We start from the raw sequence: 27,909 nt of genomic DNA on the forward strand, positions 1-27,909 counted from the left end.
TCAGTCGTCTGAGCTGTTTGTTTTCCCTCTCACATTGCTGTTTGGCTGCAGTCCTGTCGCCATTTACAGTGATATGCTTTCAGCGCAGCACATGATTGTGGCAGCTTCCAGATACGTGTGGTTTCTCCTTCTCTGTTACTCCTATCAAAGATGAAGATCAACCACCACAAGGAGCCTATTCTCTATCGCTTCTGCTAGGTCATCATGATGCGACAGTTCAAACTGTGATTGGTGCTAAATATGGATGCATTGCCCTGGAGTACACTTTAGTGACCTCTTCTCCTTTTCAGTGGGTACATAATGTGATAACAAACAGCTGATCTGATGACAAGGGAGTTATACTCCTTATGTGCCTGTACCAGTGAAATTTGCCATTAACAGTTTGCAAACTAGATTAACTCATATACGTCATAACTTTATGTTTTCTTTGTCCCGGTCAGAAATCCACTGTTTTCTTTCACCCTCAACAAGGTTGCATTTTTTGTGTAATATTATTTTGATTATAGGTATTGATAATTAGTTTTTATAATACCTATTCATTATTAATAGTTTCATTTACACAGATGCAGATAAATGTAAATAAATACATTTATTTTTAAACGTTTTACCTATTTCTAACTAAAAAAGTAATGCATCAAAACTAATACATTTGTATATATTTGTGTTTTTTTTAGAAATACATATTTTAGATATTATCCCATGTTTGTTATACGATAATGCCTAATAAAGTTTACCAAAAGGTTGTGTTTTTGTTGTATAGCCTATATGTTGAAGTTGACTGAGGCCACCTAGTGGACCACGACTGCTAACTAGTCGTCAACCTTAAATTAGTTTGATTTGTGACTATTTTTGGCGAGGTCAAACTGGCTGCTTTCCTCAATCTGTTATGAAGACTGCAGTTCCATAAGCTGTTATGAACAGCTTTCATGTGAGTGGATTTCTCAATCTCATCCCATCTGGACTGCAAGGAGCCCCAATTTATAAGGTCGACACAAGTTTAACTCTATAACCAAGTGGCCATATTTCACTTCTAGTTTAATATTGGCTTAAATAGGAAGGACGATTGCTCGATTGTGTTTACTTGATACGCAGAGTTATCAACACAAACAAATTAAGTAATGGCGTCGATATTTTGTATATTTTCTGTCATGTTGTGATTAAGTTTCTGTCATTCATTTGGGAAGACTAATGTGACGTATCTTTCCGCGTGTTTCATGATAACAGTCAACATTTTGGGAAAAAGATACGTAATCAAATACAAGGTCATGAAAACTGGGCCATAGCTCTGCTTTGTTTACCGCTGTAATACTTCAAATCGACCAATAGAGGACAGGAGAGAGTCGTTGTCAAGTCACATTAGATTGAACATTAGAGAGCACAGGGACAAAGAGCTGTTGTTCAGTCAAGCACAGTGCTCCATAAATCAAGACTACGATGGTAACATGATAAGCAGATTTCAGTCTTTGATGGTTTTTACTTGTTTTTTTTTTTTTAAATCTCTCCCTACACTAAACTTAGGAAATACTGTTTCTAATTTACCATATTTAAGCAGTTTAACCCAGACTAAGATGATTTGTTGGTCTAATCTGGTTTAAAATGGTCTCTCAGCCTTGCCAAGCTGGTTTTAGCTGGTTTAAGTTGTTCTTGCATCCTAGTCTAGTTTAGTCCTTCCTAATTTTGGTTTGTTTCTCTTTTGAACATATTGCTGATTGCTACATACCCTGTTAAATAGCTGAATATATAACTAAAATGCACTAATATAGGTTATGTCTATTATAAAATTCCACCCTGAACTAGACTTCTGTTTTCTGTAGCAAATACCATTTCTAAGTTAAATTGTATAAGCAGTTTAACCCAGACTAAGACTGTTTGTTGTTGGTCTAAGCTGGTTTAAGATGGGTTTTCAGTCTTGCCAAGCTGGTTTTAGCTGGTTTAAGCCGTTCTCCTGTCCTGACTTCAGCTAGTTTTGTTGGCAGCCAGCTGGTCGCTCAGCTTGACTAGCAGAAATGTGCAAAAAAAGAATCTCTAAAAGCTATCTTTTCTAGGGTTTTAAAAGAAACTTCAAAGAAATGTTTGAGGAATATATTTTGTATTGTAAGTCTGGTAATCGTGTCTATGCAGATTTAGCACAAGTGTAAGATGGTGTTTGAATAAAGTTGGCTTTGCCGTGCAGGGTATCCGAGTTCCTGGCAGTGCCAGCTGGAAGAACCACAGGCCGATGCCAACATCCCCCCCTTTACCTGGCATTGTGCCCTCTGCGTGCCCGTGCCGTGCACTGAGTTGCTGAGACAACCAAAGCAGTGAAGTGGAGCAGTCCCAGCTGCAGCCCAGAGCACAGTGAGTAATGCTGTGCTTACAGTCAATCTTTATATACACACATATTTACTGACCTAAACTTGCACTCTTAGTCAACTCTTCCTCCCTATCTCACTGTATATCACTATTTGTTCATGCACACACGCAGAGCCTTTTTCACGGTCATGCTTCTGAGAAAAAAGTGTGCCTTGACACAATAACAACTGCGCTAATGAAGTCCTCCCATTGTCCTGCCCAGTTTACAGCATGAGAACCTCTGGGGTCAAGCACAGGGCAGCTGCTCAAAACACAACTGATCTCAGCTTTGTGGGCAGATCTCAGTGTCCATTCCCGCTGCCTTTTGCCTGATTCCCTGAATTCTTGGCATGAATGCGTATTTATGAATCATGAACAAGTCAGATTCTCAAAATTCCAATGTTACTCTCCTTTTTCTTTGCTGCCCTCCCACTCTTTCTCTAAAACTGTCATGTGGTCAGTTGTGTTTTGTGACAAAAGTCAGTAGAAGTTCCATCGTTTTCTCCAGCTAAAGGCACTTTTGTGCCCCGGAGCACATTATTCTTTTTGCTATATGTCACACCATTTTTAATTTTTTTTACACATTGTTATCGTTTGATTTAGAATAATTTTCATTGATTATTTTAATTATAGTTTTGTTTTTATTAGTTTTTAATGTAAATATATATATTTAATGAATTTACTTCAACAAATGAATTAATTGTATTTTTAATTTGTATTAAATTAGTAAAAATGTATAAATTCGCATTGCAATGATTTGTCTATTAATTTATATTTTCCCAAGACTTTTAATCTTAACCTATGGAAATGTTTTATTATTTGTTTATTATTTGATTTTTAATGCATTTACTTTAATAAATGACCTAATTTTATTTTTAAGTGATATGAAATTAGTAAACATTACAAGGCGCAGCATAAATGGCTGCCCACTGCTCACGGTGTGCTCACCGGTGTGTGTGTCATCACTGCTGTGTGTGTGCACTTTGATTGGGTTAAATGCAGAGCACAAATTCTTTTTTTTTTTTTTTTTTTTTTTGAGCTCGTATTCTGAGCATGGGTCACAATACTTGGCAGTATGTCACATCACGTCACGTCAAATTATGCAAAAAGCCTGAAAATATAATTTTATTTTTGTGTAAATTAAAGCATTTTGTGTGTACTAAATGAAATTTGCCATTTGATTTCCAAAAAACTACTGAATTAATGATTTATAAAATATTCATGATGGTTTGGAGGGAGCAACAAAAATGCTTGACTTCCACTGTGACACATGTATATCCACTTGTTAGGAGACCATTTAAAAATAATGAAGAAAGAAATTAAAAGTGTTTTAAGGGAGATTAATTTCTTCCTTTCCAATGTCTTCAGGACCAAAAGTGCCCATATAAGAGACACCCAAGTCTCCTTGTATGCCACCCTCAGAAGGTCAGCTGGCAACTCTGATATGATCAGCAGCATCGTGACTTGAGTGTGCGGGGAGCAGGACTTGACTCAGACCTGACTCACCGCTCCTGTGGGTTCATTTCTCCACTGATCTCGCAGCTTTTGCCCTCAGCTGCGCCGGGGACAGACTTGCACAAGTTCAGGCACAGAACAAGCTGAGCGCCTGATGAAAGTAAATAACTCGGATCAGCGTGGGGACATTATGCCGTGTTGTTTGGCCCCTGTGATAGTCAGATATTCAGAGAAAATGCAGAGCTTGACGATGACAGCTGTGAATTTCTCCCAATGGTGCAAACAGAGTGACTGAGTACATGCTGTGTGCTTCTATTCTGGTAATGGCGATAATGATGAAGATGATTAAGATAATGACATGGGCTGCAATCATCGTTATATTTGGGTGAGGTCAGCCGTGTGGGCTTAGAGCTATGATGAAGTAATATGATATTGTTTTCACATTCAGGTAGTGTAGATCATATGGGGGATGATGCCCGTGACTACAATAGATATGACTTTAGCATTACATCATTAAATGATGCGTTCATGTGACAAGAATATTTCTCAGATGAGACATAATCCTGATTCAGTGTGATGATGATAATAAGTGGAGAGTGAGGCTGAGATCACTTGTAGATCAATGTGAACTGATGCTGAAGAACGCACGTAACACCAGGCATTCATTATTAAACCCACATGCATAGTTATGAACCTCTCAGCCTACAGTAAATAAGCATTCATTTATTAGTTCTACAAAATGTTACTTTGTCTATTATTATAACCTTTTAGCCAATTTGGGTTTTTCGGTGCTTAATATTAATTATATATTATTAAGTTATAATAATATACTATAAAATTATGTACTATTACTATTATAGAATTATATTGCAGACCCCTTTCAGTCGGTCACTCATAACATCATGTCGGATGACCGATGAATTGGGATCTTGCTTAGAGAGACCAATCCACTGGCATATCAGTTGCCTAGAGTTGCTGGAAGTGCGCCTTGCCTTGATCCGTCTCAAAGGACACTTATGAGGCAAGCATGTACTAGTCCGCACGGACAACACTGCGACCGTTGCATAAATCAACCAACAAGGTGGCCTACGCTCCTGTCGAAACTCGCCTGTTACCACCTCCTCTGGAGTCAGGAGCATCTGAGGTGACTTCGTGCCATTCCCATTCCTGGTCTGCACAACCGGGCAGCTGACGAGCTGTCACGAGCTGCGCTCTCGGGAAAATGGTGACTCCATCCCTAGATGGTCCAGCTGATATGGAGTCGTTTCGACTCTTGACTCTGCTCGGTTTGTCTCTCCAGAAACCTCTCACTGTCAGTTGATCTACCAAGGGAACACTCAGCATGGACGCACTGGCACATAGCTGGTCACAGGTCCTTCGTAAATATTGGATACCGGCTCCACACGAAGGCTATAGAATCTAATAAACATTTTGGGGGTGGCCCAGCCCGCAGCTCTACAAATATCTGCCAGCAAGGTGCCACGAGTGAGGATGGGCAGGGCACACCATGTGCCTATTAAGCTAGGGTGATGGCATCCACTATGCAGTGGGCCATCCTCTGCTTTAAGATGGCATTCCCCTTCTGCTGGCTTCCGACAGACAAAGAACTGATCTAAGGTCCTGAAGCTATGCGTCCTGTCTACATGGCATCTCAGTGCTTCGGTGGGACAAAGCAAATCTAAGGGCTGGGTCTGATACCTCCGGGGCAGCCAGGAGGGGTGTTTATGATTTAGCCTTCTCACCCCCCTAAGGAAGCTGATGATCAGGTCATGCTTCCCCACAAACTTCCCTTCCACATGGTCGTGGTTGGCAGCAATTACAGTCACGCTGACTTTAAGGGTGGAGGGAGACCACATTCTCTCCAACCCCTGCTGCAGAAAGGACATCATGACTCCGATCCAACATTTCCTGGGGTCTTCTCTGTAAGAATTGTGAGATTCAGAACTGTTGGTCATTTTATTGTGGTAGTATGTTGTTTTAGCAGTGGAGACATTTGCAGACAGGGAAAAGAGAAAATGACTGATACACACTAAGGTCAGTCAAGTTTTTTTATTTGTTCCATTTGCTCTCTGCATCCCTGACTCTAGAGTGATGCTCTTGGAGAACATCAGACAGCGAATGGGCAGAGGGGGTAGTACATGCTGGTCTGGATGAAAAGGTGCAAAAGTTGTCTAAGTAAGTTGTTAGAATAGAGCAGAGAATGTCAGTAGCACTATTTATATCCAGTGCTGAAAACTGAGAGGGTGAAAGAAGTAAGGATGAAACCATAGAGGATAGGTGAGAGGGAGAGAGTGAGCATAGGTTATGCCAAAGGTGACCTGCGGAGGAGTGTGTGCTGTGCAGGACTTAGTGAGAGGTTAGAAGTGATGAGGAAGTGGTCTTTTGTGTAATGGAGTAACTAGAGTGTTGTCAGTGGAGCAATAGTGTGTGTAGATGAGATCCAGTTGGTTTCCTGATTTGTGAGAAGCCATGGTAGACACTCGCTTGAGACCAAATGAGGCGAGCAAAGTGTTGAAGTCAGCAACCTGGAGTTTTTTTTAGGTGGATGTTGAAGTCACTGAGCAGTACCAAAGGAGTACTGTCCAGACAAAAGTTTGACAGTAACACATCCAACTCCAAGAAGTGACCCTGTTGACCTGGGGGATGATAAACAACTATAAAGTGGATTTTAAATGAACTGTTGCCTGCAATAGATGGTAGAAGATCAAATTTATATTCATTTGAGATAAGTAGACCAGTACCTACACCCATCCCAATAATGTGAGAGGTGTGGGAAAAAGTGAAATTAGTGGAAGGGCTGCAGGAGTGGCAGTTCACAGGTTTGATCCAAGTCTCAGTTAGGGATATGAGGTTGAGACTGGAATGAGTAGCAATAGTAGAAATAAATTCTGCTTTGTTTACAGCGGACTGGCAGTTCAAGAGACCAAATGGAAGAAAGAGTAAATAAGTAGAGGACATAAGGACAGGCCGTAGATTATTAGGGTTGGCCTGCCTCCAACGTACAGTGCGTGTTTTCTGAGTGTTAGTATTAGTAATAGAGATTTGAAAGCACATAGTGAGTACAATTATTTAAATAAGTATATGAGAACAAGCTGTACGAAAAGTAAAGAAAGGGGAGAAAAGCAATACTCAAGTGCCTTGTCGGTGTCCTTGCTCAGTGGAGTCGCGCAGGTAGAGTCCATGGTCTTTACACTCACACTTCACAAGAGGGCTGTCGTGACCTAACCAATTTTATACTCGCTTGATTAGTCGTTATTTAAGTCAGCTGGCCACGCCAAACCAAAACTGTAAAGTCACGAGATATGCATGAGAACAAATGCAACTAGAGCACGCGTTTACCACAGTAAATACAGTAATTAAAACAATGTTTCTTAACAACGACAACCGTGCTAAAATCGAATGAGAACCGAAAACAAAACACTTACAAACTGCCGTCCTCTTCTGCTGCTTCTTCATATTAATATTTAAGCACCCTTTAAATTTAAATCACAGGGCTCCACATTAAAGAATGTATTTACTTATTGATTTATTTTTTATTTGTTGTTTAGTTAATTCAGACTTTAGTTTTTTGCTTGCATTTCCAGTGGTCCCCATTCATATTATATCTATTTTAAATATGTATTCATTCCTATAAAGATATATATTTAATAGTTGTTGTTTTTTTAAATACATATTTTATTGTTTTATATTTACATTTTTGATATTTATTTATTCAAAAAATTTTTCAAATCTTTCCAAAACTTAATTTGCAGCAAGCTTGCATGTAAAAAAAAAAAAAAAAAAAAAAAATAGTCTAAATGTTGTCAGAATGATAGTCTTACTGGTCAAACAGTTTTCAGAGGAGGAAAACTTTTTTTCTGTCCCCCACATTTTATATTATATTTTCTGTTATTAAAGTGATTTAATGACTGTATAGGACAGACTATACATAAGCTTTATAATTTAGTGCAGTGACAATCCTGAAAGGAGACAGGTAGAACAATGTGTCTCTCAGCAGTTAGGACGCAGGTGTGCTGCTCCAGTAAACGTGCTGAAGTCCAGCTGACTGGGAGGGCTGCTGCACACACACAAACGCCCCCCTCTGCATATGGGAACTAATGCACTCTGGCTGAGACTCCTCCTCCTGTCACTGTGGCTCTGAGAGAGTGTGTCTAGGCCAGGCCTGCGAGTGTGTGTTCATAAGCGTGCATGAGAATGCACGTTTTGCACGTGTGCTTGTCGTGGACCGGGCCGCGGCTGTAAGCTGCTTTGAAAAGGCTCCGAGTGACCACTTCCTAGATACACACTGGGATTGTTGTGGAAGATGCGAGCTGTTTGCACATGGAGCCGCATGACTGTCAAATGCTCAGTCTGAACACAACATATCTGTCTGAATGAGTTTCAGTTTCAGATCTGCGTGCTTAGGAGTGTTACCTGTTAAACTGCTCTGTCAGTTTTCTTTTGAAGTTACAACTAATGGTGTAATTATGAGTATAATAGATATATACATATTATGAGAAACAGTATGTGCATTCTTGCCTTATTTTGTCTTATTTTGTCTTTCAAACCAGACAACTGGTTTTGTTGTGATCACATTTTAAAAAGATTAATTTTTTTTGAGATTACACATTTTTACAAAAAAAGTATATAAAAAAATAGTATTATATTGAATTTGTTATATTCTAATAATTGTTTATAAATTGTGGCTTTTTTTCTTATATATGTATATATGCATGTATGTGTGTGTGTATATATATATATATATATATATATAATATACACATACACACACTGTATTTGTATGTGTTTCTATCTATCTATATAATATAATATAATATATATACTGTGTGTAAACCAAACAAACAAACAAACCAGTCCTAAACATAATCCTGAATCCACAGTAATAGTGGAACATTCCGTTTCTATGTCCTCGTCATTTTTGCCATCAGTACAAAAAATGCAGAACACTTGAAGGTACATTATCATTAGGGTACGTCCTGTATTCTGTAAATATTTGATTTGAGCATTTATTTCAGAAACGCCCAAGTAACACCAGGAGAAAAGGTGTGTGTTGTGTTTATTTGTGTGAGCTGTGAGTGAATCTGTGAGTTTTCGTGTCTGTGCTCTGCTGGGAACAGGAATATCAGGTTTCCTCTGTGTGCACAATGTGTACTCAGTGTTTCCTCTGTGTTCTCCTCCTGTCAGCACAAAGCAGTGCTACGTCAAAGCCACACGCCTCACTGCTCCTTCCGTCTGAGTGTGTGCGTGCGAGCGTTACCGGCCGCACAGCAGATTTTATTGGACAGGTTTTAATTTGACTGCTGGGCATCTGTTGATTCTCTCTGGTAATACATTAACACCTCAGGAATATGCAGATGGATTGAGCTGTTAAACTGTCAGGATTTGAGACTCAGAGCAGCAGTGAGAATCAGGGAACAAATACTCAAAAATTAACTCTCTTCAGTATGTCAGTTACATCTTTGATTTAAAATGTTGTACCTCCTGAAAATTTTAAGTTAATGTTTCAATACTTTAACAGTGCATGTGCATGTATGTGGTCACATGACATGCAGATAAATATGATACCATTTAAATGTTTGGGATTAGTAAGATTTTCTTGAAAGAAAATATTATTGTGCAAAGATGCAATAAATTGATCAGAGGTGATATATATATATATATATGTATGTGTGTGTGTGTGTATATAGGCTTTAAAAAATCATACCAACCTCAAACCTTCAAACTGTAGTGTAAATTAAATGTCTAATTTTCTAATGTGTCATTTTTATTTATTTTTATTTTTTTTACACAAACCCATTGCTGTTTTTCAGAAACTTTTACAATGATTTTAAATGGAAACTACATGGGAACTTGCTTTTCAGATGTGTTTAACTAGTAACCTCACGTGTCTCTTCTAGAATTTTAGAAACTGATACTCTGCTCAGATTTGCCAAGGTACTAAAGTCTTCAATCAAAAGCCACACGTTTTAAAAATCAGTTTCTTTTTTAACACCAAAGTATCTGAGTTATGCTACTGTGTATTTCAACAGTTATCTAAATTTATGTCCATATTACTCATGAGACAGGTAATATTTAACTTACTGAGAATTCTGAGCTGTAAAAATGTTTAATTGGATTCAATACAAGTGTCCCCAATGGTGGAAATGTATTTATAATAAATGTCAGATCTCTGTGGTATTCAGAATAGTAGTGTGTCAGTATGTTTTTTATGTATTTATTAAATATGCACTAATTCATATACCGTTTTGGAATATTTGGTTACATCCTTGGCATACATGAAGAGGATTGGTTTGATGGTCAGTTCTGCTATAAATTGCATTATTTGGTTTGTGATATTGGATAAGGATCATCCGTGTCATCTCTGGTTGCTGCTGGTGAAACAGGGATTGTTTTTGTGGTACATTCGGCTCTCAGAAGAAGCCCTGGTGACCCCTGCGGCGTCCTGTCAGAGGAGGAGGAGATGAAGAGGCCCCACTGGCCTCTGATCCTGGAGAGCCCCCCATTCAACTTCATCCTCCTCCCCTCACTCACCCTCGTTCTATCCATCTTCTCCCCTTCTCCACCAGACATAAAAAAACAAGGATCACATGTGATGTACACTATTTGGCCTCGGTCACAACTGTCTGACTGAGATGGTTTGAGTTGTGCAAACCTGTTATCTGAGTTAATGGACTTTGGTGCATTTGTGGGGGTGTTTGGCTAAAGGGGATTTGTCTTATGATGGGATTAGGCAGAAGAACCCAGACGAGAGGGAGCTACTCACTGGCTTTGAGCACTGATACAGTCTTTGCCTCAAGAAGAGCCTGCTGCTTCCCGCAGGGCTGGTGTGTGTGCGCGCACGAGTGTGTGTTCATATGTGATGTGTGCTGTTTGGTTTTACCATTCTTTATGGTTTGTGATTGTATGGAGATACAAACGAGTAGCAGTTATAGATGGACGATGGTCTTACACTCCATTCTTTAAGTAGGTGTCTACCCTGGTTTACAACCTCAGATATATACGAGTACGTGACCCACGGCAGGGACGATTCTATAGCATTACAGCACAGTAATACAGTATATACTGTAATCTCTGGCCAAGTGATAAAACTTTGTTCTTATCATTTACAATCCATGTTTGTTTTTCTATATAAAGACGTATATTACACACTTGTGACATAACACTGATTACCAAAACAAAAAACTACATTGACTTACATTGGAACTGAAAACGGAAGCAATGTTTAAAACAATGAAATACTCTACTATTGAGCCTTTAAATACTTTTAGTGTGGAAAAAAAAGAGTGGTAGGGTTTTCTGTGTGAAATAATATAAATTCCAATTTGACCAAATTGTATGTAATTTGACCAAATTTTGTTGCCATGACAACAAAACACCTTAAATAGCTTTGCAACTCAAATAATACATATGTTTGAACAGAATAATTAATGTACTTTTAGAACATTAAATGCATTATAGTTCTGCTTTTAAATCGTGGTCACATTTTTTTTGGCCCCAAGTTTTTTTCATTCATTTTGAATTAAAAATATGCAACTGAACAAATTATTATAAATAAATTATTATAAATATTAGATGTATTTGCCTTATTTTATTTGTTAATTGCAAAGGAAACTTTTTTTATTTTTAATTTAAGTTGACGTACTAAAACTAAAATAAAGTTACATAGAAATATATTAAAACAAAAACAAATAAAAATGACAAATACAGTGGAACTGAGGTTGGGTTTTCTGTAAAAAAAAGAAAAAAGAAAAAAATCATGTAAATTCACATGGCAATGGCTTTACAGCTCAAATAATACATATGTTTTAACACAAAAATGAATGGACATGCTTTTAGAACATTAAATGTACAATAGTTCTGCTTTTCTTAAAAAATGGCCATTCACTTGGACTGTAAGTGCCTCTCTGTTTGTTTGTTTGTTTAAATAATCTAATTATGTCAAAATAATTTTTGTTGTTATCAATATGCTAAAATGCTAAAAAACGGTTTAAATTTTCTAGGTTTAAATTTAATAAAATAAAAAATAAAAGTTTTTCATTATTTTAATTAAATATGAAAATATAAAATAAAATAAAAATATAATTATTATAAATGTAATTTTTTGTAAAATTTTCAGTTAATTGCAAATAAAAAAATATGAATACATTTTATAATATTGTATAAAAATACTAAAATAACACTGTCCGCAAATGTTGTTTGTTGAGCGTAATGTTTATTGAACCCAGAATATTACTTTAACAAAGATCCCATGTGGTTGTATTTGTCATTACATGAACGACTGCTTATTATACCATTCCTTTAAACAGCTTGTTATACAATTTCACGGATCAGTTCTTATTGTCTTTATTCTCTGTAATTGTGTAATTGTTCTTTAATTTGATTAAGAGCTGACAGCTTATCTTTGCTTCATCTTAAATACGCACTTCTTTGGGAGACAGGCTGTATGGCAAGCCGTTTTGACTTATTCCTTCACAGGATATGAATTCTTGATATCAACTATTAAATTTTCACTAGTTAAAATATTCATTCTTGATATCAGGAATTCAATTTCAACTAGTAAAAAATATAATTCTTGATATCTTTAATTGTATTATCACTAGTTAAATGTCATCATAGGCTGTAATTCAAAATCATTTGTTGATCTCAAGAATTGATTTCTTTCTAGTTGAAATTACAATTTTACATATCAGAAATACAATTTTTACTAGTAAAAACCTTGATATCAGTTATCACATGGTAGTTTGTATGATACACACTAGTAGTATATGTCTATTCTTGATATTAACAATTTAATTGCTACTACTAGTAATAATTTTCATTTTTGATATCAATAATTACTAATGACAGTGTTAATTTCTGATATCATGAATGTGATTGTTACTAGTAACAAAAGTCATTTTAGATATCAGAAATAACAAATGTAACATGTTGAAATATAATTACAGATTTTACTAGTAAAAATGTAATAATTGTTATCAAAAGTTATATTTCTACTAGTAAGAAATACAAAGCTGATATGTGTATTTAGAATTGTAACTAAGAAATGCATTTTTGATATCTGTAATAGTTTTGTAAAAACTGTTGATATCAACAATTACATTTCTGCCGAACTGGTCCTTATCCCTTTTCACATCACATTTCAGATTGGAAAAGCGCTTATTTTCACTAAAAATAAAGGAAATTATCGAAAAGTGGAAAATAACGGGCCTCACTGTTGTTTAGCTATTGGTCAAGTTAAAGCTTAGGTGTAGGGAGGGCTTTACTGTCCCAAAGCAATATCCATTTTATCATTTAAAAAATATATGTAATTTACACCCAATATGTTATTATGGCACACTATTGACATACTACAATACAGAGGTGCAGACATCGGCCAAAAGGCTGTTAGCACTAAACAGCATCTATATACAATTAGAGCTGAAACAACGAATCGATTTAATCGATTAAAATCGATTATTAAAATAGTTGTCAACTAATTTAGTAATCGATTCGTCGCTAAATAAATTTTATTTGCCATAAGCGGCTCATTTCGTGCATATTTCAAATCTGCGGTGACCAAAGTGTGGCAGTAATGAGCCACCGGAGGTTTTACTCAGCCAGTACAGCAGGTGAAGTAGCGAATAGCCAATAGCTGGCCTCGTTTTATGTCACGTGCTTCCCGAACAGCTTCTCTGCAGCATTCAGCGGGAAGTGGGAGTACTTTACTTTGAGCCTTCAAAATGAAGAGTAACCTGTAAACTCTGCACTACTGAACTGTTTAAGGGGCCGTTCACATATCGTGTCTTTTGCGTGCTCAAGTTCGTTATTTCCTATGTAGGCGCGCAGTATGCACTCTCATAATGGAAGCGACGCGGTCGCGACACGCACGCGGTGCGATGCGCCCGTTTTTCCAGGCGCGTCCACACCGCATCCATTTATCCTTTGCTGAAATTTCCGGGTCTTCATGGAGAGGGCACGTCATGGAGAGAGCACGTCATGGTTGCTTAGCAAAGGCAGACGCCTCAGGGGCGCTTTGGAAAGAAGGAGAAAGCGGCGCGACTAGCGTTTTACACGCGTTTTTAGAAACGTTTGTTTTTAAATGTTTGAGTATATTTAAAATGCACTTCTTTTCTAAGTATTCACTGCTCTTTTTCACACAGCAGGTTTTTTGTGTGTGTCCCAATTTTTTTTTTCTGGACAACCTTCTGATGGATTTTACTTTAAATTGTGAGTTCCATTCAGGTTTCATGCCATTGGCACTTTTTTTTTTTCTGAAGGATTGTTTACAATTTCACAGCATAAGCTATAAAGCTTTTTCCCAGTAAATAATAAAATAAAATGCACTGCAATTTTATTCTGTTTTATCCTTATACTTCGTGAAAATATGTTCTCAAAGATTCCTTAAGCTTTGTTTGGGATGTTAAACTACTTTAGGAGCTCTAAGGACTGCCATGGTGAAAACAATATTTGAAATCCTTGTGAATTTTGCTAGAGTATGGGTCAGTGTTTTGATTGCAGAAGAGTTCGACAAAGGATTACTAACATAATAAAACAACTCCATGTATATTTTTGATGAGGATATGACAATGCAAAATGGTTAAAATCTCTTAAAAGTCTATGCTGAATGATAAAGACCCTTTATTAATAATTTCATTGGGGAAAAAATGGAAAAAACTAAAATAAGTATATAAACCGATTAATCGATTAATCGTAAAAATAATCGACAGATTAATCGATTATCAAGATAATCGTTAGTTGCAGCCCTATATACAATTATTGCAAATATTTAAAATAGGTATAGTATAATTAGTCTATAGCTATTTGCACTTGGTTTAAATGGCATATCATTAAAAAAATACTGCTAGTATTATAAAGGATAAGGAATGTCTTAGCTTACAGTTTTTCTTCTGTTTTATTGAAAATAAATGCGTATATAGTAAAAACATGTAGTTGTTAATATTAAAAATGTAATCGTCTAAATGGCTTGCCATGCAGGCTGAGGTTTTCATGATGTTATCAGGTGTGTGATGCAGTGCTGAGATTACCTTCCCTCTATGGCTTGTGCCTCATATAAACAGCTCCTGTTCCAAGTGCGTTCCTGTAGGGGGCAGTGTCCCCCCTGCCCCTTCTAAGAGTGTCTATGACTGTTTTACACTACTAAAAACATACAGTTTCATATCTTCCATAATCGTGTCAGAAAGAATGATGCATTACTAGACTGGTTTGAAAGTCAGAGGCATTGATGAGTCACCATATAAAGTGCTGAATTTAGACATTTTTAGTCAGTGGGTGTTAGTTTTAAGTGTTAGTTGCTCTTTTTTTTTTCATTTCCTGCCAAATATAGCCAGTGAATATGCCTCGCAGTCTGTGTTTGCAAGGTTGTTCTATTAATGAGGAAGTAGAATAGATTGGCAGGCGCCAGTATAGTAGAGAGTCTATATTAGGGTTAAGAGACAGAGTCATCTGGCCATATGATAGCTGCGGTCAGGATGTGGTGTTATACTAACCTACAATCAAGACCTAAATAGTCATTTGAATATTTATGGTTATTTTTGTGCTTCTGTTTGCAAACACTTGTCATTATCAAAGATAATACTGGAGAAATCATACAAGTAGTTAGATAGAAAGTAAAACAGAACATATTTGACAAATCTTTTATACATATAGATAGCTGCCTTTGTTTTAGTGTTTCCGCACGGTGATCCTGATAACTAATAAAAGTTAGTAAAAAGAAAAAAAAAATCAGCAGTCTTATTGTGGTATGCATTAAAATGATCATATTCAAATTGTATGTCTAAAAAAAAAAAAAAAAAAAAAAAAAAAAAAAATATATATATATATATATATATATATATATATATATATATATATATATACACACACACACACACACACACACACACACACACACACACACACACACACATTCTTTATTTATTTATTTTATTAATCAAAATAGTTTAAATGACTTGGAAATAAAAAAGGCTTACATTTATACATATACATATTTATTTATTTGTTTAAGCTATTTAAAAATCAAAATTGAGCATATTTACTGCTCCTATTCGGTTCATTTTTAAAAAGTCTGTTTTTTTTTTTTTAAATGGTTTAAATAGCTTTGAAATTGTAAAAAAAGGCTTTCATGACTAAATTGTGTATAGCTGTGTGTGTGTATATATATATATATATATATATATATATATATATATATATATATACACACACACACACACATATACCGTGTGTATATATATATGTATGTATGTATGTATGTGTATGAATATGTATATGTATATAATAGTGCTGTCAAATGAATAAATGCGTTCAATCGCATCCAAAATAAAAGTTTTATTTAGTGTGTGTGTCTGTGTGTGTATTTATTATGTATAAATAAACAAACAAACATACAGTATATATTTTGAAAATATTTACATGTATTTACATTATATATAAATATATTTAATATATAAATATCAAATATTTCTTAAATATGTACGTACATGTATTCATATTTATATATACATATACATAGTAAATATATACAGTAAACACGCATATATTGTGCATATATTTGGAGGTATATATTATATATAATATTTTTTTTTATTGTATTTACTGCTTCTTTTGTGTATATTTCATCCAAAAATTGTCTTAGTGATTTTTCTTCTTCTTTTTTTTTTTTTTTTTTTTATTACTCCGTCACGGACTAAAATGACTTGAAAGTTGAAAAAAAAAAAGACTTTTGAAATGATTTTCCTTTTTCAGTCACCAAGCCCTCTAATTTTTCATCCCATCACGTATCCCGTCCTGTATGTTTTTTTCTTATTAAATATCTTGTTTCAGTCAGAAATACGACACATTATACACATAAAATGGATTGCGAACACCATTTCATGTTGCCTTTAAAAGGAATAGTGTAGTTAAAATTGTGCATAATATCAGACAACAAATAACGAATTAAACCCCACTGTGACAGATTCATGTCGCTGAAATTATAATTATCGATGTGTTAGTTTTTCCATTTGCCTCCTCTTTTTTTTTTTCTCTCCTTTTCTCTCCTGTGGCTAGGAGCCGGGGGGCTGCACATGTCGTCTGCTCTGGTTTGCATTATGCAGGTCTGACTGCAGGGAGTTTGATTAATGGCTGGAGTCAGAGGGGACAGACACAGGAGCTCAGAGGGAGTTGCACACAACAGCATCCTGCACACAGCACCACAATACAGCACTACATGTGAGTGGCTTTAACCAGCAGCACTACATTGTGCTTTATGCATGCACAGGAACAGAAGTGAAACCTAGAGCTCTTGGAAGAATTAAATATATTATTAATTATTATATATTATAACCAAACGCCCTACAGCTCCAGTAGACGGTATTACAGTGTGGTTTCCTGGGCTGCAAACAAGAGGTCACTGAGAGCGAACTAGACGAGATGTCTGAGCCAGATGATGTCAGCTTACACTCATCCTCACACACACACACACAATCATAAAGTCACGTACACTCCACCCACGTTTTGCGTGATCATTTGCAGGATATGACAATGCTGCCGGTGGATATTAATAACCCCTTTAGCTCATCTGAATGCAGCCGGCACGCTGGAGAAAATATCTGACAGGTGCTATTTTTAGATCTACAGGCAAGCACACAGGGATCCACTAGCTGGCTATTTTGAAGTACAGCACTCACAGAAATAGCTGCAGCATATTGAATCCAGAGGAGAGGGACAAAGAAACCTGGCCATGGATGTGCACTCTCTATTTATAGCGCAACGGCAGCAATTAACGCTGCAGAGAACATGAGTACACACCACAAATACTGCAGACACTCAGGCGCTTATGTTTCTCCTACTCTGGCGTAAGACACGGTCTGCTTGTGGTATCTGATTCGGGATCAGCTGTGTCTTCATTAGCCTGTGTCCAAAACAAGCGTAGGACAAAGAACTTACTTGATCTGGATAGTTTTATAATCTGCAGCTCTCAAGACCTAGACACAATCCAAAAAGTCGGTCATCATTTATTCAGTCTTACGTTGCACCACACCCATGCAACTGACTTGCTTCTGTGGAACTCTAGAAGAGCATTTCTAAGGAATACCCTGGTCACTCTTGTGTATAATGAAAATGACCGAGGAGTGGGGCTGTCAAACTCTAAAAAGCACCATAAAGTTCACATAAGTTGTGGGTTTGTATTCAGAGTCTTCTGACGTGTTGTCGTAGCTTTGTGTTCGAAACAGAGCAAAATTTAGCTGCTATTCACTGAAAAACTTGTATACATCCTAGTTGTCTGATTCATGGATGAATTGTTCTTTTGATTTGGATCTTTACATTAGTTCGTTAGAGTTCATTTAGTTCAAAAAACAGCCTGAATGGTTTGGTCACTGATCAAACTGATTTCTCTGTTTAACTATACCTTCTGCAAAAATATGAAGGCACTTTGTGGTTTTGTTTCTCATGTTTTTCATTTCATATTTGTGTCACCACATGAGGTTCTGAAAGAAAAGCTTTGGCATCCAAGATAAAACTATGACTTTGAATGTTTTCTTTAAATAGCTGTTTTAGTAGACTGTTTCTATTTATTAATTTGAATTAAATAGTTTTACCCTAAAGTTAAAATGTATGGGGTCTGTAAGATTTTTTAAAATGTTTTTTAAAATTGTCTATTTACTTGATCAAATATGGAGTAAAAACCTTAATATTTTGAAATATTATAATTTTAATATATTGTAAGATGTCATTTATTCCTATCATGGCAAAGCTGAATGTCAGCAGTCATTACTCCAGTCTTTAGTGCAGCATGATTTTTATTATCATCCATGTTAAAAACAGTTGTGCCATTTAATATTTTCGCGGAAACCATAATACATTTTTTTCAGGGTTCTTTTATGAACAGAAAGTTCAACAGAATAGCATTTATTTTAAATAAAATTATTTTGTAACTTTATAAATGTCACTTTTGCTCAGTTTAATGCATCCTTGCTAAAAAAAATAATAAAAAAAACGGCAAAACTTTTGCTTGGTAGTGAGTGTATATACCTGCCAGTTTTGTTTTGCATTTGGCTGCTAGTCTAATGTTCCTTTTGAATCTTGAATACTCATATGTTTCAAAATAACTAATTAAATAACCAAGTATCCATGTCCAGTCATGTCTATTTTGAGATGTCTTTGGAGTCTGGAATCTGAAACACATCAGCAAGAGAACAGGAAACAGGAAGTATAAAGGTCGACCTTGAGCTTGGTTTTAGGTGCCCATTTTGTCCCGGTGTTTCTAATGATTCAAAGTGGTATGAATTACCTCAAGCTGAGCTTTTTTTTTTATGCTGTTCCACTTCACCTCCCCCTGCCGTCCGAGGGATCAGAAGGTACAGCCACTGAAGAGCAAGAACAGCAGTGATCCTCTCCTTCAGCCTCCGATGTGGGGTTGTTCATTTGGATCCATTCATCAAAGCTGACATTCCAATAAGAGGTCCCTGTTATGGGATCCAAACTCACTGCTACCTTGTGAAAGCAATTTTCCCCTTCATGTGCTCCAGGACAGCAGACTGGGAGTGAGGCTAGCTTAATCGCTCCGCATGCAGAATTGACAGAGCCTATAGATTTCTTTATGAAGAGCTGTTTTGGCAGCCCCTGTGTCATTAAGGCACATTCATACCTGCCATCAATAATCTAATGCGACAATTAGCTGAAGATGGATGTGACAGGTTCCTCAATACTGACAGACACTGCAGGTCTGTGTCCATAGACAAGGTCAGTTCCTCTGGAATCAGAAGTGAAAGGAGTGCATGTCCTCCAGCATCCAAACAACATGTGAAGATCAGTCTGGACTGACAGCGAGGCAGAGGAGTCACGTTCGTCCTTTGAATTTATGAGACATGACTGGAGTAGACTGAAGGTGAACCAGCATTAAGAACTGTTGCATCCAAACCTTTACATTTAATCATTTAGCAGACACTTTTATCCAAAGCGACTTACAAATGAGGACAAAAAGAGCAATAATATACAAGTGCTATAACAAGTCTCAGTTAGCTTAACACAGTACAAGTAGCAAGGTCTTTTAAATAATATAATGAATATAAAGAAAACCAAATAGAAAAAGAATAGAGCGATCTAGTGTTAGAGGTCTTTTTATATATTTTCTTTTTTCACCTTTAAAGTAAGTTCACCCCAAAATTATTATTATCATTATTTTTCATCCTTATCAATATCATCAAGCTATCCTTGTCACATTTATGAGTAGTGTTGTCTGAATCATCAACAAATCATGAGTCAGTTTAAGTCTTCATTTTGTAATTAATTGGTTGGACCAGTTCTCAAAAAAAAATAAAAATAAAAAATAATTCACAGTCCAGGTCTCAGTTCAGTTTATCTCAGTGATTCGGTTCCACTGACTCAAGTTTAACTCATTTACTCAATTATTTGGTTTTACTGATCTGAGTTCAACTCACTGATTTATTCTCATTGACTCTAATTGAACTCCCATACTCTGATATTAACTCAATGACTCAATGATTCAGTGCCACCGATTTGGACTTAACTCACCGACTCAGTAATTTGGTCTCTTTTGGCTTGAGTTAATGAAATGGTCACACCGATCTAAGTTTAACTCACTTACTCAATGATTCAGTTTTATTGAATCTAATTTAACTCACTGTCTCTGATTTGTTCACATTGACTAGAATTCAGCTCACTGACTCCAGGAATCAGTCTCACTGATTTGGGTTTAACTTACCGACTTAATGATTTGATCTCACTGGCTCAAGTTAATGTCAGTTCAGTGATTAGGTTGCTGCAGTTAACAACACATTGCAGTGGAAGACTATCAGCAAATCAGTCTGTTCCTTAAACAAATCTATTGAATGGGATTAAAAGGCATGAAATATACAGTAGCACAAATCGTATGGACTATTTTAAATATATTTCTGAATACATTTTTGAAGCTTGAAAGCTCTCCAATAATTGTAATTGCATGATCTTTGATCACTACATGAGACAAAATTTCATTTTTGGTTGAACTAGTGAACCTTTATCACCCAGAACAACTTATCAATCAATCCCTTTATTTTCTTTCGAGCCCTGAGTTCATGATAAGGTCAACCTCACAGGTGCATCAAATTGATTCCCTGTTCTCTATAAGGCAGTGTCTTTCTTCGACCACTGACTGATGTCATAACAACTAAGGCTCATGCTCATATCTGGAGTGAATCATATTATGAGTTATATTTTGCCCCATGCTAATTCGGGATGCTTATTAAAGATCTTCTAAAAATACCCCTTCAGTGTACCCTGGTGACTGTATTTGCAAACATGTCCTTATATACCACGGCCTACAGCTCTAAAAGTGGAAGACCCCGTGCTATCAGTGGCCTTGGGTGAAATTGGTCTCTACATCGTGGGCCAATAAGGGCCCCCAGTCTTTGAAATAGCCACAGTCACCCTGCTAGGCTCTCAAGTGGCTGTACAGAAGATCCGATGGGATTTCCTGAGCCACATGTATCTTTGAAACCCAAGCCGAGTGCGAGCGCTGCACTGTTCCCTGACGCCGGAGCTACTGCAAGTGCATTTCCCCTCAGCTGGGGCACCAGCAGCCTCTTATACCAGTTATAGTAGCAGACGCTAAGAGAATTCTATCAATAAGTAATGTGGAGCAGAGATACACATTCAGCACGTCATTCATTATGAATTAAATGGCCATGTGTGAGCCACTATAGCTTACAAAAATCTGACACTTGCTGACGAGCTCGAATGATGATGGATGATTTTGAACTCCATCACATTCACTGCTTGTCTCACTTTTAGGTCTTATGAAACCTTACATGCAGAATTGCATATTTTCATTCATCATTCATTTAAGCAGTGACGTGTCATTTGACATGCTTAAACTGCTTTATAACAGCACCGCCTACAGTAGTACGCCTACTTGCTGATGATGAAATGTAATAGGAATGTGCATTTAGCGGTAAACTGTGACTGCCATCATTCTGCATTTCTGAGCATTTACGAATAAGCAACATGAACTGGATGCAGGTTGTGAATCAAGAAACTAGTATATAGTTTTTGACATCCATGGCAGATAAAGCATATATTTAAATAAAAAATAAAAAATAAAAAACCTATATAGAACATTTTTATTGTGTCCATATGTATGTGTGTGTGTAAACTCACCTAAAGGATTATTAGGATCACCATACTAATTCTGTTTTTGACCCCCTTTCGCTTTCAGAACTGCTTTAATTCTATGTGGCATTGAATCAACAAGGTGCCGGAAGCATTCTTTAGAAATGTTGGCCCATATGGATATGACAGCATCTTGCAGTTGATGGAGATTTGTGGGATGCACATCCAGGGCACGAAGCTCCCATTCCACCACATCCCAAAGACATTTTAGTACAGTGAACTCATTGTCATGTTCAAGAAACCAATTTGAAATGATTCGAGCTTTGTGACACGGTGCATTATCCTGCTGGAAGTAGCCATCAGAGGATGGGTGCATGGTGGTCATAAAGGGATGGACGTGGTCAGAAACAATGCTCAGGTAGCCCGTGGCATTTAAACGATGCCCAATTTGCACTAAGGGGCCTAAAGTGTGCCAATAAAACATCCCCCACACCATTACACCACCACCACCAGCCTGCACAGTGGGAACAAGGCATGATGGATCCATGTTCATATTCTGTTTACACCAAATTCTGACTCTACTATCTAAATGTCTCAACAGAAATCCAGACTCATAAGACCAGGCAACATTTTTCCAGTCTTCAGCTGTCCAATTTTGGTGAGCTCGTGCAAATTGTAGCATCTTTTTCCTATTTGTAGTGGAGATGAGTGCTACCCGGTGGGGTCTTCTGCTGTTGTAGCCCATCCGCCTCAAGGTTGTGCGTGTTGTGGCTTCACAAATGCTTTGCTGCATACCTCAGTTGTAACGGTGGTTATTTCAGTCAAAGTTGCTCTTCTATCAGCTTGAATCTCCTCTGACCTCTAGCATCAACAAGGCATTTTCATCCACAGGCCTGCCACATACTGGATGTTTTTCCCTTTTGTGCTGCTGTAATTGCTGCAAAATATGGACATACTAAATATTAAACAGTACGAGTCACTTAATCTGATTTTTTTTTTTTGTGCTCAGAGCAACCATCTGCATGTTTCATGAAAATTATGAAAATATGTTTTAGAGGAAAAAAGGTCTACTGTATATTTTCAGATCTGTCAGGTGTTCTAATAAATGGTATGTAAACACGTCACTGCCAAAAACCTACCAAACTTTGTAATATTGTGCTACTAGTTATGTATAAAATTATATAAGTGTTTTAATGGAGGCTAAATGAGACACATATGTTGCACGGTGCATATTTATAGTTTCATTTTAGTCTCTTGAAAAAAATTATTTTCTGGTTTAAGCCTCCCTTTAGCTTATTACAAATAATTGGTAACACTTTTGAATAGGTAACACCTATTAGTTTCTTATTAGCATGCATATTACTAGATTATAGGCCATGTGCTAATTAAGAACATAATAATTCCTTATTCTTCTTGACCTTATTCTACATCCCTAATCCTACCCAATACCTAAACCTAACAACTACCTTACTAACTATTAGCAGCATTTTAAGAATTCATTGAGAGAAATGTCGTAGTTAATAGTTAACAAGTGTTACCACAATTTAGTTAACAGTAATAGCTTTGTCTTGATGTAAGACTGAGAAATATTTATTTTTGGCTCCTTTGTTATATGAGGCTCTGGGTGTGGAAGGACTAACTCATCACGTTAGCCAAGGACTATTTTTTCACAGTAACTAATTATCCCCATGTCCTCTCTCTCTCTTTCTTTGCTGTCAGAGTTCTGTTCGTTACATGATGTTCAGACTTCATGACACCTCTGAGTTCCAGTCCCCAGGCAGATGGCCCCGCCTCTCCTCTTTCCCTCTCTCTCACTGTCTTTCCATCCAGGCTAATGCAGAAAACGCTGCCTTGTCTTTGTGAATGTTAGTTAGCAGTAACAGAAATGCTGTGTGTGCAGATTTTAAATAACAAGACATTTGCACATGCATGGATCAGTAGTAACCCGTTCCCACTGTTATCTAGGTGTGCTTTTGTTTTGTGTGGCAACGTGGCTTTGACTGACAGATCTGCATGCATGTTTGTCTGTGTGTCTGAGCATGTGGAGAGAGTCGCATGTTCCCACCGTGTTCTCCAGCCTGTCTGCACACCTGGCCGTTGCCATGGGAACAGTCAGACAGCGGCAGACTTTGCACCGATGTGCTCAGAGGATTCACAGAACAGGTCTCTGTGCGCCCAACGCTTCGGAACACACTGCTACTCTCTAGCAGCGCTCGCTTTGTCTGAACGTCTCACTGGCTCAGATTGTAAACAGTAAAATTCCATCAATTCGAATCCAATTGTCATAACATATTTTAATTGAATAATTGAACAACCCTTAATCAATTATTAAATTAAAGTTGATGGTATTTTAATGTTAAATTTCGTAAATCTAAAAAAAAAGGCTTGCAAGTTTTAAGTGTTAATACATTTTTTGTATTTTGTATTTTAAGTAAGCATTAACGGTTTCAATATTTAACTAAACAATATTTAACTTCAACTAAAATGTGTTAATTATGACATTTTCATTGTCATTCCAAACCTGTATGATTTTCTTCATTAAATACAAAAGGAAATATTTCCTTGTGCTTTAATTTCATGCAATGAAAATTAAGATTTTTTTAAAACCTCCAAACTCCAAATAAGCACCAAAAGTTTTGTAAAACTGGTTTGTAAGATGTCTGGGTAATGTTTCCTATCTACAGAAGTCACCTTTTGACCCCTTTTGTGTGGAAAAGACTAAACTTTAATTTGTAATTTACTGATAATCTTGCCATGTACAGTAGCTCTAAAAACTCATTTGAATATTCAAAAATTCTGCATAAAGATGCATTGCAAAAGGTTTCACAAGCTTTGTGAATGATGTAAAAAGCTGGCATAGAGTAAGATTTTCTCCTAATAGTTATATTTGACCTTGGACCACAAAACCATAAGGGTCATAAGGGTCAATTTTCTTTTTTTTTTAATTGAGATATCTACATCATCTGAAAGCTGAATACATAAGCCTTCCATTGATGTGTTAGGATATAATCTGAGGGTGCTTAGCAATGCATATTACTAGTAATGAAGGGTTTGTTTTTAATGCTCTTTATTAGCGTACCACTGTTATGATGCTGTGGAGAGTAGATTAACCGAAAAGTGGAAATTCTAAGCTTTACATAGATACCAGACTTGAGTGGGTAATTCCCAAAGAGCAGGCAGCATCGAGCAGAGTTTGTAGGCTTATTTCTGGTCATTTTTGTTCGCAGTATTGCTGTATCCACTCACAAAAATTACGTTTTATATTTATGGCAGGAAATGGACAAAATACCTTAATTGAACATGATCTATACTTAATTTCCTAATGTTTTTTTGGCATAAAAGAAAAATCGATAATTTTGACCCATACAATGTATTTGTTGGATATTGCTATATATATACCCATGCTACTTAAGAATGGTTTTGTGGACCAGGGTCATATATTAGGCATGACAGTATTATTGTGATATTGTAACATATATGAAAGGGAAATGGGTTCTTAAATGAGAAAAAATTAGGTCGGAACAATATAAGAATGGTCAGTTTAGGTTTTAATGGTGACTTTAATTTTAGCTGTGTGACTTTTTATCGTGCTTTTATGTTGAGGTGTTTCCCCCCCAATTATTCAAAGATTCTTTTCAATGTTGATTAAAAAAAATAATAACAATGAAAAAAGAAAAAAAAAAAACCTAGGGGGCAATTCACTCCCTTCTTTTTGGCTGTAGAGTGAGATTCTAAGAAAGATGCAGAGGGGGTAGTGAATGGGACTTTTTTGTTTCTTTGTGGCTCTAAAAGGCAGTGTGCAGCATCTCGTGAAAGTGAAAGAGTCGGGAGGGTCTCCAGTGGTGATCTTTCAGTGAGGGTGGAGGGGCAGAGCTCGGCGCGTGAGGATTTATTGTGTAGAGAATGTGTTCTGCTGACGACGACATGACAAGATGTTCCCGGCTTTATCGCACCAGTTGCACACTTCTTCCCTTTGTGTTTTGCCAGCTGCCTGCACTGGTGAGGGGGAAGGCTGGGGTTCAGAAAGTGTGTGTGTTGGAGTGTGTGTATGTATGTTCTGTGAGTGGGGAGGGTGGAGGCCAACTGGACACAGGCCTATTGTTTTAACATTCTTAATTCAAAGTCGGAGCCTCAGATCTTTCCGCTACTCATTCATGCACATAAATATATCAAATAAAAAGTGAGTTAATAAATAGAAGTAGTGCCATTGCTAACATGATTTAATTTTAGTAGACATCGTCACTTTTCCAGTAACAAACTGCTTTTTCCAATAAGTAGCAGTGCAGCATGTCAAAACACTAATTGTTTTTTAACAGTAAAAAAAAAAAAAACAGTAACATTTATCTAGTAAGTTTGTTCTTACTGTTGATTTCAATTAACTATTTATGCTTTTTGTGTTTGTCTTGGGTTTCAGGTGAACTAAAACGTAGTGGTACTTGCCTGGCATACATAATTATGCAATTTTTGTTGTGTTCATGGATTCATGCAAAACGAGTTTAAGTTAATTGATGTAAGTTTAAGTTCTTAACCCTTTACTGTCACCCTGTCCCATATACGGGACGCCTACATTTACTTCACTATATTAAAATTAAATCTAATCTAATCTTGACAAACTATATATCGTTGAAAAGGTCTAAGACTCCCAAATATATATTTTACCATTTATGTTTTTTGTAAAAAATTATGTAGGAAAAGATTATTTTATGATAAGAGTGCGCCCTCAAAAATCAACATTATAACAGTAGTTTTGACCTTTGTTTAAAAAAAAAAAATACTTCTTTGTTGCCTTTTTTCTCTATCACATTTTAAAAATCATCAGAAATTATATAAACTGAAAACTTAAAATCTCAAAATTCATCCTTTAAAACCCATTTTAAAATCAGACATTGCATGACCTTGTTAATGGAACATCAATATCATGTAACAAAATATTTTCATTCATGAATTATAAAAATTTAAGTTTGAATCGTGCCCTATAAAGTCTATGTTCAAAAACGTGAGTGACAGTTAGTACTGCAAGGGATTGTTCATCAAAATTGAAAATTCTGTTATTTACTCATCCTCAATAACATGAGGCTAAGTATTTAATGATAGAATTGTCATTTTTTGGTGAACAATCCCTTTAAGTTCTGAGAAACGAAGATACTTTATAAAACTAAAACTGAAAAATGTAAAGCAAAAAAATATTTAACTAAAAAAAAAAGATGAAAAATAATAAAAATGACTGAACAACAAAATTACTAAAAAGAAAACAAAATAAAAATTGGGAATATAAAAATAAAACCTAATTCAAAATATGAATAAAACCATAATAGTATATCAATAATACCAAAATAACACTATTAAAGTAAAATATCCAAATATTTTCTACATTTTTGAAAAAAAATAAATATTGTGTTCAGCAACGGAAGGAAATAAAAAGTTTGGAATAACTTGATGTTGAGTAAATTATGACACAATTATTTTGATTGTTTTACAAATTTTGGGGTTAACTACTCCTTTAATGAGCGACTTAGCACTTTTTCAAATGTTAATGTTTATCACTGTGATCTCAACTCAGGGTTGATTTTCTGGTTGTTGATTTTTGGTGTTCATTTATCTAATAAAAATGTATTAATATAATCAGTCCTGTGCCTAATAGATAGTGCTGTGGTTATAAAAATAAGTTACTTTAAGTTACGTTACTTACTTTATCTGATAATTATATATAAAATGTGTTGTTACCTTAAATTGCTTCAATGTGTATATATAGCTCCTTTAATTTAGTAACTTCTAGCAAAACGCACTACTTTTTTAAATGGGTACAGTTTTGTAGCTTTCCCAAAAGTGATATACACACACAAATATGCACACACACACACCCTGTCCCAGCTGCATTCTACAGTGCCAGGGGTGAAGCAGGGAGCAGAGGCAGGAAGAGGAGGGGACGGGCAGGAGAGAGGGCCATCCCACACTCCAGACCACAACATCAGCATGTGAGTCCTTCAAACATCTAGCCTCTCACAGCAGACACTTACATAAAGCAGATCTCTC

At 36.3% G+C, this 27,909-nt stretch overlaps 1 long non-coding RNA gene across 2 annotated transcripts; it reads left to right on the forward strand.

Moving 5' to 3' along the window:
• Positions 1–803: 803 nt before the first annotated feature.
• On the forward strand, positions 804–24,252 carry LOC113042251 (uncharacterized). 2 transcript variants are annotated; one of them, XR_003275557.1, is made up of 3 exons: positions 804–985; positions 2,174–2,337; positions 23,596–24,252. It is a non-coding gene; the product is annotated as an uncharacterized LOC113042251 (long non-coding RNA). The 2 variants fall into 2 exon arrangements; XR_003275558.1 differs by lacking the exon at positions 23,596–24,252 and adding an exon at positions 3,700–4,479.
• The last annotated feature ends 3,657 nt before the right edge of the window (positions 24,253–27,909 follow it).

Source organism: Carassius auratus, chromosome 24, assembly GCF_003368295.1.
Source record: "Carassius auratus strain Wakin chromosome 24, ASM336829v1, whole genome shotgun sequence".
Classification (NCBI taxonomy): Eukaryota; Metazoa; Chordata; class Actinopteri; order Cypriniformes; family Cyprinidae; genus Carassius; species Carassius auratus.